This window comes from Xyrauchen texanus, chromosome 26, assembly GCF_025860055.1.
Source record: "Xyrauchen texanus isolate HMW12.3.18 chromosome 26, RBS_HiC_50CHRs, whole genome shotgun sequence".
NCBI lineage: Eukaryota > Metazoa > Chordata > Actinopteri > Cypriniformes > Catostomidae > Xyrauchen > Xyrauchen texanus.
In genome coordinates, this window is record NC_068301.1 from 24,893,227 (window position 1) to 24,910,215 (window position 16,989).

The following is a 16,989-nucleotide window of genomic DNA, read 5'->3' on the forward strand; positions in this document are numbered from 1 at the left end:
AAAATAAAATTGTTAATTGTTTGTTAATGTTAGTTCATAGTGTATTAACTAATCTTAACTAATACAACTTTTTTATTTTATAATAGAACATGAATTAATATGAATAAATGCTTAATAAGTATTGTTCATTGTTAGTTCATGTTAACAAATGTTATTTACTAATGTTAGTAACTAGGTAATTCACCTTATAAGCTGTGCACTCATCCATCACTTTAAATACAGTAGTATGTATTAAGTGTTTTTTTGAACGAATATGCTGGTGAGAAAAGCATCTTAAACCAGTCTAATTTGTTTTGCTGGTCTTAGCCTGCGTTAAATGGGTTTTGGTCACTTGTCATACTTTTAGGCTTGGAGCTCAGCTAAACCAGCTAAAAACCATCTTGGCAAAGCTGAGAGACCAGCTAGACCATCTTAAACCAGCTAAGACAAACAAACTATCTTAAGCTGGTTAAAGCAGTTTTATAAGCAGGGGATACAGTATATATAGTTTAATCTTTTTTGCTGGTCTTAACTGGCTTTAAAGGGGTTTTGGTCACGTGTCACACTTTTAGGCTGGGAGAACAGCTAAACTAGCTAAAAACCATCTTGGCCAGGCAAAGAGACTAGCTAGACCATCTTAAACCAGCTAAGACTATCAAACTACCTTAAGATGGCTTAAACTGTTTTTTTAAGCAGGGCATACAGTATATATTGTTTAATCTACTTTGCTGATCTTAGCAGGTTTTAAAGGGGTTTTAAACTTTTAGGCTGGGAGATCAGCTAAACCAGCAAAAAAAAAAAAAAAACATCTTGGCCAAGCAGAGAGACCAGCTAGACCATCTTAAACTGGCTAAAACCAGCAAACTATATTAGGCTGGTTTAAGCTTTTATTAAGCAGGGTATACAGTATATACTGTATTGTTTCAGTTTCAAATTATGTGTGCGTTGCAAATTTTTTTATACTGGGTCATTGTCAAAAGGTTATCTGAAGAAAATATATATTTAATAAAAAATCTATTTAAAAATGTTGTGTCAAGTTAGTAGAAATGTAATCTTTGTGCCCAATTTGGTTTCAAAACGTTTTGAAATGTTTTATTGCATTTTCTGCCCCCAAAAATAAGATGACCAGAACAAAATGTGCCTTTTCATAAAAATGTTAAAATATCTTACAAAACTTCAAACACAGTTTTAAGGGTCTAGAGGGGTCCCCTTTTTCACATGACAACAAAATTGTCAAACTACATGCTGGTTACACCAAATTACTATAATCTAGTGGACAAATATTTTCAAGAATTTCAGCATTTAAGGAGAGTTTTTTTTTCTTTTACTGTCTTCAGACGGTTGGTTATACCACATACATTTTTTTTACAATAAGCCAAAGAAAAAATATCAAAAATGACTTTGAACTCAGTAATTGAAAACAAGTTTATAGAAGAGGTGTATTCAAGTATTTGTCTTGTGTGAATAGCATTTTTAATTTACTGTTGAATAACTTAATAGATCCAGAAAAAACTGCGTAACTTTGACCATACTACAATGCCAAAGCCATGTATAAATGTACAATTCAAGTAAAATCGTATGTGCCAAAATGTGTGTGTATGTGTAGCCTACATGTAGCTGTGTTTTCCATTTTATTTAGCCCTTTTTCCCTTGTCAGGATTAAATATGGTTGGCAAGATGACTCTCTCTCCTCTATTACCTTTTCCTTGATTACCCTTTTCTTTTTGTCGTTAGAAGGCCCAACCAGCCAGTTCATCAAATATTAAAGAACAGCAGTGTCTATTAATGCTGCCAGGGCAATTGAAATATGTGTGATGGATTTTTTACTGCTCTAGTTCAATGTGTTTCTCAGTGGCCACCTGGGATCCCCCTCCAGCTGTTTAATCCATAGCTCCATCACAAGCATGTGAGTAAGGGGCCGACCTCCACCAAATGTCTTAATTTCTCCCTGTTCCTTCCTCACCCCACCTCCCCCCTGGGATAATGGCTAACGAGCCCCTTTCGGTAATAACGTTGAAAGGCTCAGTCAGTACAGAAACTCTCGCAGGAAGGTCAGGGCCAATGTTACCGCGTTAGTAGAAAGCGTGATTGATAGAGGAACATCTCGCAAGAGAGCATCATGTCATTCGCTTTCCAATCACGTGTGCCCAGTAAAATCACATATGAATATTCTGTTCTATTAGTGGCTCGGGCTAATGAGATGAGAGGTTTTATGAGCACTATAATGTCTCAAGGAGCATTTTATTTGATTGCGCTCTGACGCAAGAGGATGTGCCAAACAGTGGTGTAGTCCTACCAAAAAAAGTAGTTTACTATCGCCCAGTCCTTGTTTGTCTGACGTGGGACAATGATGACTGCATAATCTGTGTATAGAGAGAGGTGAAACTGCAACTCTGTACATATCATAGATAGGTCATTCCAACAATTCGGTGAAATTCCGGCTTTGACATTTTTTAAAAATAAAACATACTTTTTAATTTCTTCATGTTTCATCATTACAGGGACATATTAAAGATTGTATAAGTCCTACTGGTCAAGCTAAATTACTAAAAAATTCAGATGTCCATCCAGTTAAACGGCGCATAAGGGTGGAAAATAACAGGGTTGACATTCAGTGGATAAATGAGCCACTACATGGTCTGTGATTGATATCTAGGAAGCATATTTGTGAACTAATATTTATGATTTTTTTTCTGTTAACATATACTGTAGGCTGAAATTTTTAATTATGTTAATTTCCCATATATCTTCCCATAACAGGGTGGACAGGTTATGCTTGACCACATATGATTAACACCAAAGAAATAAAGGAAAACATAAATAAAACAATAGAGTTATAAAATTCAAATAACTCAAAGTCATTTTGCAGAATGGGTGATGTCCACCTCCAGTGTGTCTGTTGTAATTTTCTAACAAACTGTATATCTTCAGTGAAATATCATAGTATCATGACATAACAGGGTGTGCAATAAATCAAGGGACACACAAAAAACCTCTACTATCAGTGTAAAAATTACACATTTACCACAAATGAATACATGTTAGTGAGATAATGTAACAATAAACTATGTGGGGAAACATTTCAATCCAACGTTTTAGCATTTATTTTTGTCAAAGATGTTTGACGTGCAGATTTTGTGACATGAGAAAATGACACAAAATAAATTACAAATAAAATGTAACTTTTAAGCCCACAGAAGTGTGAAACTTTATAAAATGTCTTTATTCTTTTTAACAAGCCTATCAAAATGGTTATTGGGTGAAAATAAACAATATAAATACCACACAAACTTGTAACAGGGACTTAAAATATCACTGAATTGTAGGAATGACCCATATTTACAGACTTTCCTGTGGAAAAACAGTGTGGACGGACGCATAACATGTTCAGTGTTAATGTCCCCTATTAAACTTTAAATGAAATGCTTTAACACAATGACCAGGAAGAAGAGAGAAATGGAGAGAAAAGGCTTAACATGAAAATAGTGTATTTCTCCTTGGATTAGTGTCGCTGTTTTGGCAGTAAATAGCGTTTATAATAAGGTAAATGAAAGAAAATCACGTTACGTTTTTTAACTACACCTGTAATACTGTACTTTTATTTTGAATTAATGCAATAATGCAGTTTTTCTTACCTCTCACTCTAACAAAACAAGCCATGACATATGCAATGAAATGTAATGGCATGTAATGAATAGATGCATTTACTTGTGTTTTAAAATCCCAAAGGTGGGAACAATTAATGTGCATTCGAATGTTATATAATTTTAACTAAATGTTCTTGCTTCTGAAAGAAAACACATGCTGATTGTCACTGATCTTTTCCCCAGCCGTTTCTGTGTCAAGTGTAGCATCCGTGTAAAGCAACATCCAATATCTCATACAATTCATGTGAAAGGTGTGTGTTTCAGGTCAATTTCTCTCGATTTGTGAAACATTCTCAGCAGTTTGGGTGTGTGACACTAAAATATGGGACAAGTCATCACATATGGATTTCAAATGGAACGCAATGTTTCCCCTTAATTATTTTCCTTATTTTACAGGAAGTTTGGCATATTTTGTTAATTAATTTTAGCTGATAGTGCTTCGGCGTGAGGGTGACGCTCTCTCTCTCCACTCACTGTCATAAATCCCCTCAGTCGATGATGGTGGCGACAATGGTTGTCAGGGCAGGGAATGGAAGAATTCAAGTGATAATGCACCTAATACAACACAGAATATCCAGTTTCACAAAACAGCATCTAATATAGTAAATGGGAAATTAGCGACAGTAGTTTATGGACTATTGATGCAGGAAAACAAGTGGGTATACCGTATATGCAGGTTATTTGCAAATATTGATCCTTAGAAGTCATTATATGCAAATAGCCCTGGGAAAAAGTAAGCATATAGCGTATACGTGCTTGTGGCCCTGACTACACCACTGGCAATGAATGAATGAATCATAGGTCAAGGGGATTTATAAATACATCTTATTTGTACGGTGACCAGATTCCTGCTTGTGGAAAACAGGACAGCCTCCTCCCAGCAAAAATGAAAATGACATATCCATATCTAGGTGCAGATCAATGAGAAGTAGAGGGTGCATCCACATCTGTAACTGTTGTCACCTGTACATTTTGCTGGCAGAAGAAGTGCGCTTATCTTTCAAGAGTTTATCGTAAAATGCAGAGCAGTCCAAAATTAAGACGTAAGAAAAGCATTGTTTTCATGACAGTTACAATGAGTCGAGATTTAACCGGTGTCCGTGCTGCGTTCATTGAAGAGAACACGTGCTCCACAGATGCAGATGTCCCAAGCAGGCATAAAACAAACTCCACAAACATCCGAAGTTGATGGTCTTGCTCTCCAGCTCACGAAAAATGTCTGTCCATCTCTCCGACACTGCCGTCTTGTTCATGTTCCACATTCAGATCATACAATTTCTTGATCAATTTGAAAACTATGGCCGTGCACAACAGAATGATAAGCAAAATGTCCTTCACTTGCGGGCACATTGTCAGATGCGGAACTTTGCTTCACAAAAAAATTGCAAACACTTGGTGTAGCATTCTTTCTTTTAGCAGCATCCACATGCTTTTCTGTATGAACATGCTGCTCAATGTTGGTACGGCCTCCATGGGCGATGGAAATGTGAGCTCCACAAATATCACACCTCACTTTAGTAGGCTCTGTCTGTGATCCTCATTAAATGTAATTTTTCCAACCGCAATTTCATCTGTGTGCTCTTTCAAACTGACACTACTTACACAGTTTACTAACTGGATGTCTATTGATAGGGGATTGTGATTGGATAATTTAATCCAAATATGTACTTCAAATAACACAGTGTGATTTTATTGGTTTTTTACAAGCAGTATCCTTGGCTACCTTTGATTAAAATACTCAAGTGACTGAGGAAGCCGAATAGGCGATAGAGACATTTTAGGAGAGGGGGAAAACAACATAAGAGGCTTGGTAGATGATGACAGAAATGTCTGTTAAAAGGAAATGAAATGTGAAAGATGTGTATTAATTGGTCTGACTAAATTTAGGTGTGTAAATGGGTGATTTCTACACCAAAATTTTAGAAAAGATAAATTTTTTACCTGCAATAATCATGCAACTTAATTATCAAATATACAAAATGTATATAATTTATTATGTTCACTTGGCTCAAAAATCTGAAGGTGCAATCTTGAATGCACATGACGCTTGTATGAATCATGTTCGATGGGTCAGTTATACATTCCATAAATATCCGCTGATGATTCACTCAGCAAGGTATGGCATGATCATCTGTTCTCCTCTTCATACTTCCTGTTGTGTTTTTATTTTATAACTTACAAATGCATACATGTTTGTTGCTGATGCGCTGACTGCAGACATCTCGAGTAACAGTAAGCATGTGAAAATGACATTACTGCAGTCATGCAGCATGCAAACGATTAAACGTGCAGGCAGAAAACATTTCTTCATTGAAACTTTACTACAGCATCAATGTAGCGCTCACTGCAGGATTCTGGCTTGGGCTTTATTGATGATAAAACCATTCCTCGCTCCGGGTGCGCTTAGGATTGAACGAGCACAATTGATCATTAGACTAAGTGACAGAGCAGCCCAGCCTTCAAGGAAACTGAGATGGAGTCATAGTTTCAGACTGCAACATGCCAATAAATTTTGCTTCACACATGTTATGGTGGCCCATTTTTCAAAGCGGTGATTCTCAATTGGTTGTGCTTCAAGACTCAGATGTAACAAAAATGCACAAAAGTAAACCAAAATATACTCAAACTTAAAAATAATATGTATAAATTTATAATTTTATTTAGCTGCCCCAGCTACGACCCTGGACACCAGCACCCGTTTGACCCCACCCGTGTTACAGAAGATGGGGGCGGCGGACGATCCAGAAGCGTTCCTCGACCTCTTCAAGCACACCACCGAGATCTGGGGCTGGCTGCGCGGCTAATGGGTGGCCCGACTCATTCTGTTGATTCCCCGCTGTTGTCCATGGAAGCCCAGCTCACGGATTAACAACTGTCGGTAACGAGTCTCCTGGCTTATGTCGAGCTCAAGAGGGCCATCTTGCAACAAGTTGGTCGGAGTCTGTAAGAGAATCAAAAACTCTTCTGGAGCCTGAAGCTAAAGAAGGCTGACCGCCCGTTTGTCTTCGCCCAACGTCTCCGGGACGCCTGCCAGAGATGGCTGCTGACGGAGGACCGTGATGTCGAGGGGATCATCAACCAGGTGGTACTGGAACAGCTTATATATGACTGCCAAGAGGGATAGCAGAGTGGGTCCAGTGCCACCGCCCAGTGTCGCTGGAGGAAGCCGTCCGGCTTGCAGAAAACCATATGGCAGTGATCCCGAGGGCGGAAGAGCCCACTCTCTCTCTCTCTCTCTCTCTTCCCCCCTGTGTTTTCCCCTGTCTCATCCCCCTCCACTCTTTCCTCTTGTTCTGCTCTCTCCCCAGGGCCAGTTCCTGCCCCACGCAGACAAGGAGGATTTCCTCCACCGAGACCAGTTCCCCGGGTATGGGAGGCAACACCTTTCCCTGCCCCGGTGCCCTGGCACCCTCCCCCTCAGGTGGGGGTGCCCGCCGATGCAAGTGTGGGCGTATTGCCTGGGCCAGCATGCTGGAGGTGTGGAGACCCGGGCTGTTTCTGGTATCAGTGCCCTCTGATGGAGCTGGGGAAGGTGGTACGAGTCTCCGACATCCCGACTGGGCCGGAGCATACTGGATACCGGTAAGTGTAAGGGGTTAAGGGAAACGAGGAGACGAGAACCGGCTTGACAATATAAATAATAGTTTAATGAAGAAATAATTGAAAAACACACTAACATAAACACACAGAGCAGCTGCCTGTCATTCTCTCTCTCTCTGGAACTGTTGTCACCAGCCGCCTTTATCCCTCGGCCACCCCCATCAGGCTGATTGGGGACCGGGCATGCATTGTTCCAGCCCGGCCCTGCCCTCCTCTGCTCTACAGCCTATTTTTGTATTCTCCTAAATATGCAAGATTATAGAGTTAGTTGCATTTTTATTATTTGTAGTTAGCATTTTTTTACCCAGCTGTCCACGACCCTATCAGATCAAACCTGTGACCCAGTTTTGAGTCGCGGCCAACCAGTTGAGACACTGATTCAAAGGATATATGATGTGGTAAAATACAACACCCTCTCTGACCACTGTCCACGGCAGAACGTAGAAGGTCACTGCAATGAGGTGGCCAGCTGTGTGTAGCATCAAGTTAATTATGTGTGTGTGCGCGTGCTAACAGTATTCCTCTTTACTGTACACTGCAGATGCGTGCACTTAATCACACAGGGTATTAATTCTGCTCCTCCATCCTCTTGTCCCACCAACCTGCCTCCCATCGCCTAGTCGCAAGTTGGCCCACGCTTCCTCCTAGGGCCACTCGCCTCTATCTGCAAAGGAGGGCAGACACATGCAGCAAGCAGCAAGCAGCAAGCAGCAAGAAGCAAGCAGCAAGCAGCTCTCTAATCACAGGTGTGTAGATGGGAACATCACTCCTCTCCTTCAACTCGCACTTTTACCCAACAATTAAGACCCCATTTTAAATGTCATTAATCAGCAGGTTGCAAGGCAAGATCCAATTCATATTTGTCAGATGCACTGGGCAGAAATTAACAAGGGAGAAATTAGGCTACATGAAAGGTGCCCCACATGGCAGAGATGTCTATGACAGTGTATTTTAATACAACGAGCTTACAGTATTGGAAGAACTGACGCCAAGACTGTGTTAGTTGTCTCTCTCCCAAGAGAACACAATGGAAGCAAGCAGAAACCTTCATGAATAACAGGAGAATAAAACGGATCAAGATGTTTTCAGTACTAAGACAATGTCCAAAATCAGTCAAAATAGAGAGGGAAAACAGCTGTGCATTAGAGCAGATTTGAAACTCTACTGAAGTAGATAATGCTCTCTCTGTGAATTTTCCTGCAAAAAGTAACACAAACCAGATTTCTAAAAGAAAAACAGCTTTTGAGGGGGTAAGGGGTGCTTTACTAGCGATCAATTGAGATATATGTGTTTGTTTTTTGTCTCTAAGTCACTCTGGGAGACAGCATCAGCAATGCACGTTGCATATGGTGTCAATGATGTACTTAAATGATGCAACTTATAAGATGAGCTTTGCACTGGGAGAGGGATGAAATATAATACAGTGTTGAGAAAGGATCCCATTACAAATAAACAGGCAGCATGACTCAGGCCCCACACTGGTGAGTGCTGGTTTTCTTGGAAAAACAAATAAATAATCCAAAAGTTTCTCCCATTCTTGGCAAGTGCACAGATAGCAGAGTGTGGTTTTTATTAGTGTCACTGAAGAACAACATAAAAAGTTTCTCTTCCTCTAAACCATGAGCCTGGAAAAAAGATACATGGTGAAAAAGAAGATGTGCATTTACATTCAGACATAACAAACCAATGTTTTGCGTTACTATTTTATTTTACTGTCATTATTTAGTTTGAATCCATCCATTTAATCATTTAAAGCTGCTACATTTTTACTGTACTATGTGACATATGTCATTAGAGAATTAGGAAACATGCTAAGTTGAAATTCTGGCTTCTCCGATAACAGTGTCAGCATATTCTACTTTGAAGCTTCCATTCCGAGCCTGAATTTATGTTTATGTTTTTGCCTGTGTGATCCTGACCACTGCCCACTCACAATAGTATTTGGACACCGCTGGGTAGCCAGATTTGAACAAGTTTGTAGGCAAACAACACTGCGTGCTGCAGCCATGGAAGAGATAACAGATATAACAGATTCAGAGATAACAGATTCCACCTGACATAAAAAGCCTCACCATCCATCTAAAACCACCATGAACAGAGGCATAGTAAAACCAGGAAAAATATTGGAGATGCCTTTGGAAGATGGATACAGCTTAAAGCCCAGAAATCCTTTAAAACGGATGCTGATTTGGCTAATTGAGCGTCACCTAAAATTAGCTATCGAATTTATCTCAGCTACAAGTAGGGATGGACATTTTGAGTAAATTCAACATTTGAGTACTCGCATTCATACTCAGTGTTTCATGTGCAGCCTGGTTTCAATGCAGCGAGACATAGCCAGTGAAGTGACTAATGCGGCGGAGTGGACATGGAACGGCTGTTTACTACCTCGGCAACAACTATCGTAAGAGAAAAATACAACAGAAACCACAAGCTTGACTCAAAATTTACTCAATTTACCGAATACTTATTTGTTTAACTCTATTTGTTTAATTTGTTAATACTGACCTCCATATTGAGTAACGTTACTCATGCCCATACCTAGCTACATGCTACATGCTACAGTTTTTATCTATCTAATTTAATGTAAAACTTACATCTGTTTTAGAAGAATTTATTGTATTTTGTGACTGAATCAATGAATGTGCTGAAATGTCACTAGCGTTAGATTGTTAGGTAGACATTTTAGTTCAATGTTGTACAATTGTATGTGCACATTGGTTGATTATGGCATATTCTTTTTAGCTATGAGGGTTCAAGCACCTCCACCTCTAGCAAGAAAGCATCACTTGATGGCCCGGCACTGTACAAAATTGGATATCTATCAAGTGGAACACTTTCAGGTCAGTCAGTATCTGCATCGATATTCATTTACAACCCCCATTGTGAAGGGCATATCCTAATATGAATACATAAGTATGTAGCTGAAGCAACTTGCGTGTCCTCATTCTGGCAACCCACATGAGCTCCACTATTTTGAATTTGGACTGCAGTACCCATTTCAAATGCTGTTGTCAATCTTATACATAGCACCTTTTCATTCAAAACTTAGCTTATTTAGCTATATTAATTAATATGTGCAGGCTTTTAAATGCACCTTATCCTCAATTAACAGATTTGATTTACCCAAGAGTTTCCTTTGAGTAATTCAAGGCTATTAGAATATTTCTTTAACTTCACATGCTGTTAAATGCACTGTGATATTTGGCCTTCACTGGCTTAGACACTTAGTTTGACAGAACTTTGTCACTCTTGCTTTTGTGCAGGCGGTCTTAAATGATTTCACTCCAAAGCTTCAAACTTCATATTTTCTCCTTTATGAAGACAATTATCCACTCTGAAAGAGCCTTTAATACACATCAGCCTTGAAAGAAAAAAAAAGTGATAAGAAAAAAGAAACTATATGAATATAGCAGAAACATTCACGGCTTCCTCATTAAAAACAGAGCTTGTTCTTATTTGCTTAGTATTATTAGACTTTAATAATAGAAAGTAAATTACAGTGATCCTTTTGAGGATGGACAGGTTAATGGTATTATGAAGAGTGGGAGAACAAAATAGAAAAGTGGATGGGAAAATAGATGAAAGGTCATCAGTAGCACATGTAGACTCTGGAAAAACAAATGGAGACAGCAAATGGACACCACTGACTATCTCACAAATATTATACACACATACACTCAAAAATATTCCTTCCTTTTTGCTGTCTAATAGCTTTTATGTTTTAATTATCCATACATTAGGTAATCACAGTCATTAATTAAACCATCTTAATGTTAAAGTCATAAATGTAGCCCTAAATGTTATGTTAAAGTCAAAATAATGTAGCAGCATTCACTTTCATAGTGTAACATATTTTGAAGTGAAACATAATATTCAATAAGACAAAATGTAGGGCACAATTAGATTTTATCAATCAGAAATTGATTGGATTGTAAAGAGTGGTCTCTATTGCAGGTGATTGGAGTTGTTGGAAAAATAAGAGCACTTGATGAGGAAAGATTATGAAGTTAAATATGCTTTTTTTTCTTTGGAAACTGTGCCATGAGAAATTGTTCACAATATGTCCAGGAACGTATTGATAAAGTAAATAGGGTTGATTTTGATATTTATGTTGACTTTACAGGTAATGGAAGCATAAGCGTATGCTGTAAAAGCAAATAGTATACCTAACTATAAAAATCATAATGACTTTACTTGATTTTAACCAAAATGTTGTGTTTACTATAGATTTTCAACATTTGTTAAAATATTAGATAAATAGCTGGCAGAACTAACGTCCTGGTTACTTCTGTAACCTCCGTTCCCTGATGGAGGGAACGAGACATTGTGTCGATGTAGTGACACTAGGGGTCACACTTGAGAGCCCGAGACACCTCTGATCTTTGAGAAAAGCCAATGGGAATTGGCGAGTGGTATTTGCATACCCCTCCCCCGGATATACGGGTATAAAAGGAGGGGACGTGTATAGGTTTTTTGCTGAGGAGTCGAGAAAAATGTCCCGGCCATTTCAACGGGTAGTTCAGCGTAGGGGTCCCCTACAAAAGCGCCACAACTAGCTGTACTGGGTTATGTCTGATAACACTGTATTCAACACAAACTGGGCTACAATAATATGTGAGCAACATGTGTGTACAGGTTTGTATTTTTGAGAAAATAACATTTATGCATGTTTTCTTTATTTTATTAAAATGTTAAGTCATTGAAATAAGGCCATATAACAAATACTCAGCATTTGTCCACAAGACCTTTGAGAACTGGATCTTGTAGCCTAGAATTTTTGCTGCAAAATGATGTGAAAACCATTCTGATCACTCATTCATACAAAACAATATAGTAATTTAACTTTTGCAAGACACTTTTAGTGTTACTATCATGAATATGGATGTATTTCACACTGGAGGAGACAAAGACCCCTCCCCTGGACCCATCAATGAGGAATGTGACAGAAAGACTTAATTATCAAAATAAAGTTTTAAGTTAAAAGAAGTAATATGACTTTACATTTTCTTTACATAAATGGATGGATGGATGGACTACCATTTAAAAGAAGTCTCTTTTGCTCACCAAGACTGCATTTATTTGATCCAAAATACAGAAAAAAAAATTGATATTGTGAACTCTTTTTACAATTTAAAAGAACAGTTTTCTATTTGAATATATTGTAAAATGCTATTTGTGATCAAAGCTGAATTTTCAGCATCATTACTGCAGTCTTCAGTGTCACATGATCCTTCAGAAATCATTAAAATATGCTGATTTTCTAATATGGGCATATATAAAGTGCATTTTACTCATTTAACCTGAACACATATTTGCAAGTACAAGCTTTGTTGATGATATTAGGCAGCATAAACACTAGATAAAATATAATCTAAACATTCATAAAATTGTGTCCTCGGCTGGATCAAGTCTCTCTTCAAAATACAAACGTTCAACAGAGTCCTGCTCTTCTTCTGAGGAAAATGTTAACTCTTCGTCACTATCCAGGAGATTCCTCACATGTATATCTTGTGATTTTTCAAACACGCAGAAAAGTGAATGAACTAGATGTTTTCATTGCACAGTCGGGGACGTTTACCATTTGCATTGATTGTCTCAGCACATTACCATATGAATAGCGCCCTCTGCCCGTGGATGTGATCATATTAGGGATAATTTGCTGAGCCATTTCATACAGATTACATTGCAGGAGAATATTTGTTTTAAATTTGAATTGTTGTATTTAAAAGTAGACATTTTAAGCTTTCTTTAGACATATGTTTCATGTTATGTGATACGTATTCGCAGAGTTTCAGTTAATTTTTGTGACGTGTTTCAGAAATATGCTTGTGAACATAGAGACTGCTGTAAGCTCACCCTTTTATTTTCTTAATTTTACAAAAGCACAAGGTTTTGTTGTTATTGTGAGGATACACAAATAAAAGTAGACCCTTTATAGTCTCTAATGATGTCTTACACTTATCTGTATGCCCCAAAATGACGGAGTATTTTATGTTGTTTCTGCTTTAATGATGAAAAAATCCAGCAGGATGCGCCGGTGCAGCCGTCAACCCCAGAGGGTTAATTCATTTGAGCATTAGGGTTTATAGTGTTTATAAGCCCCACAGCTGTCTCTCGTTGTTCGCTCACTTCTGTTTTTTCACCCTCCTCCACCCCATCATCACCAGTTTAGGTCCCATCCTGGGCGGGTTTAAACTCTGATCCCCTGCTGACATTGCCTGAACCATACCAACCATACCTGGCTTACGCCAAATTATAGAAGAATCTCTACATTTGTATTAATACCAAAATACTAAGTCTTTTCTGATAGAAAAACATTTGGTCTAAATAAAATGTTGAAATGCTTGTGTATGTTAATGTTTTCAATTGTGCCTGATGTTTTTTGCATATGTAACTACTTTATGTAAGCTTGTTTGCATGACCAGAATGTGTCTCATGTGTGTTAGTGTTTTATTGCACTCACACCCATCAAGCTGTACATATAGAGTATACAGTCCTTTGAAGGCACTCGTTTGAGCTTTGCGTTTATTTGCAGGTCAGACCCAATTCTAAAGGCAGACTCAGATTGCAGCAGAGTTTTCATCTGAATGAAGGGCACTTGTAGATTCCAGTGGCTTTGTTAGCCCTACAGAGCAAGAGACAGAAAGAATGGAAAAGAATAACGAGGATCTTGCCTCATTGATGCGCTTTACCCAACATCCTGCAGAGTGTACAGACCTCAAACAGCTGCCAGACAATGCATTCGCATTACAGTAAAATACACGTCACATTCATATAAGTCTTCGTGGCTACAAAAGCAAAACTGTTTTGACAAAAGCACTCCACACCAGGCGATGGAGGAACATAAGGTGAGTTCAACAAGAGAATGAGTGCTGCCCTCCAAACATCCAGTTATAACAAGTGCGCAACAAGGAAATAGAATGAATTAAAAAGGTTAAAGAAAACACTGTAAATAATAAATAACATGTTTATTCATAGAACATATGAATTACAGTATTTATATGAAGTAATTTGGACCAGTGGTTCTCAACTTTTGCAGAACTCTTTTGCATCAGGATTCAGATTTTACATTGAAGATCAAGTGGCGACTTGCACAAACAAAACTATTCCTTAAAAAATTATAAAAATAATATCATGAACTACTTTGACCCAACAATATGCTAAATTATTGAGTGTTTGGTTTCAAAATTTTGAATTTCTATTGCTTTGTGCTCTTTGCAGCCAATAATTCACTGCACAAAACACATAATAGTTCTTGTTTGGCATTTTTTTTTTTTTTTTGGCATAGTTTTATTAATGTTTTTCAAGGATGAGGGCATGGTCACACAACTTGACCATGTTGGCTTCTGTCTAAATACGCTAGCTTATACCAAGTGACAAATACATTTGTACCGAAATAGAGTTTAATTGGACTCACAGCCTTCAACAACAAAAAATATTTCATTTTATATAGGGTTAAACACAAATAACTGCTTCCTGGTAATACTGGAAGTTACACAGATTTATGTCTTGCACAGATAAAGCTATGATTATTGGCTCTAGATTTTCAATGTCTTTCAGCGGCTGAAAGAATAGCAGCAGTACGATGAAAATAGAAGGGAAAGCAGAGTGTTTTTCTGCCTCTTTAGTAGTGAAGGTACAAACGCTTCAAGTCAAAACGCAATGACTTGACAGCACGTCGATGTCTTTTTTTTTTTTTTTTAGACAGGCCATAATTTTCAACTCAAAATTGCACACTTCCACAAGAAACATGAGGGCACTCTTCTCATTGGCTGATACCTTCTAAGGTAATACATTACATGTGCGGATGGACTAAAGTGTAAACTGCCTTTTCGAATGGCAGCCACTTAGCCAGAAAGCTGGGGAATAATAAGCAGCCTTGATGAAAGAAGTGGCATGCAAAACATTTGCTCTGCTAAACCATTTAAACATCTTGTCAAATGTAAGGAAGTTAACAGAAAGGAAAAGGAAGACTTTCATGATAGTAAAGAAGGTTAACATTCTCAAATAATTTAAAAGGAACATTCCAGGTTAAATCATTATGCATACTAACTGATACATCTGTGGCATGCTCTCATTTACCACTGAAAATAATTATGACACATCCCTATAAGTTTGAAAAAATTGTTTACAGTAATGTACTTACAATGGAAGTTTATGGAACTATCATACATGTTACATACAAATGTTATAATTAATCAATTCCTCAGGATGTTTTAGCATAAAGGACCATTCACACCAAACACATTGTTGCATCCATTTGTGCTATTTTTATGTACACATGAGCTAGACAGATGTCATGGCATGGTCCTGTCACCTTGTCGGGTTGGGTTTCTGTCTGACCGGACCGTGGCATTATCGTCCTGTCTCATGTCTTGTGTACCTTTTTTGTGTGAGTGCACGGGTCTGGCTGTTTGTGACTTCCGTGTACGAGTTACAGCCATTACTATTATGTTACTCTCCGGTGATTTCACAGTTCTGTCACCTTCTCATGTTGGGTTTTGTTTGAAGAGGACTGTGATTTGTGTTGGCACACGGGTCCGGTTGTTGGTTACAGCCGTGCGTCCTCTGGTGATGTCATGGTACTGTCACCTTGTCAGGTTGAGTTCAAATTATGTCACGGTCTGACAAGGACCATGACATCATCGTTCCCTGTTTGTTTTGGTGAAAGCATGTTTACGTTATGCCCTCATTTGTTTCAGGTGCCGCTGGCATGTGGAATTAGAGTTTCCATGGGAACACTGATTGTTTCCATGGGAATGCTGATCATGAGAAATTTCAGCTGCAAGTGGCACCTGCCTCTTGTTTGTTTCCTACTTATTTAAATCCCCTCGTATGTCATGTCCGGCACTGGATAGTTCAATGGGGGTTTAATGTTTATATAGTTCAATGTTGAATGTAGTCTAGCTTATGCTAATGTGTGTGCTGTCAAGCAACTAACCTTGCTCTCTGTGTCTTGTTGGTGCTGTCTCATGTATCTGTTGGTTCCCTGTCTCTGCCCGCGTGTTGGGAGTGTGGTTACCTTCCAGCTTACGGTACGCCTGTCCTTGCAGCCCACGAATCGCCAGTGGAGCATTCCTTGTAGCTGCAGCCGGTGCTGGGATTGCCAGTTTTCGCCAGCACAAGTTTAAGTCGACATTTATTGTTGTAAATAAATCCTTTGAACTGTTCCTCTGCTATTGGGTCTTTGACTCACGCTTTCTGACACATCATTGATTGTTACACCACATCTCGCTGTTTATCAGAATCTTGCACAGGAGCGCCACATTTTTAGACAAGTAAAAAGAACCTTTAAACTTAAAAAAAAAATGTGTCTCGAAATGCCTGCTTTCTGTTCTAATCAATGTGTCTTGCTTTTTTATCACAAGAACACATTTGATCAGAAAGATTTTACACAACAGTACAAATCAAATTTTAAACATTAGTGCATATAATCATAACAAATTATAAACATAAGAAACCATAAGTGCTTCATATTTCTACTTGAGTTCGGAATTGCATACAACCCATACTACTCAGACTACTTCTGCCATAAATGGCACAAATAGTAATATATTAGTATGCAATTCAAATTCACCAAGAAGCAACTTCTTTTGAGACTTGGGTTTTGAATACCAGGTATGTGTCTGAAAGTATCATGTGTGGCGTAATTTAGTGGCTAAGTGTAGCGGAACTTAGCAAAGTGACTGAAATCGCTAACAGCATGTTTAATGTACATAAAATGCAGCAATATTGTGGGAAAACACGTAATTATTGACAT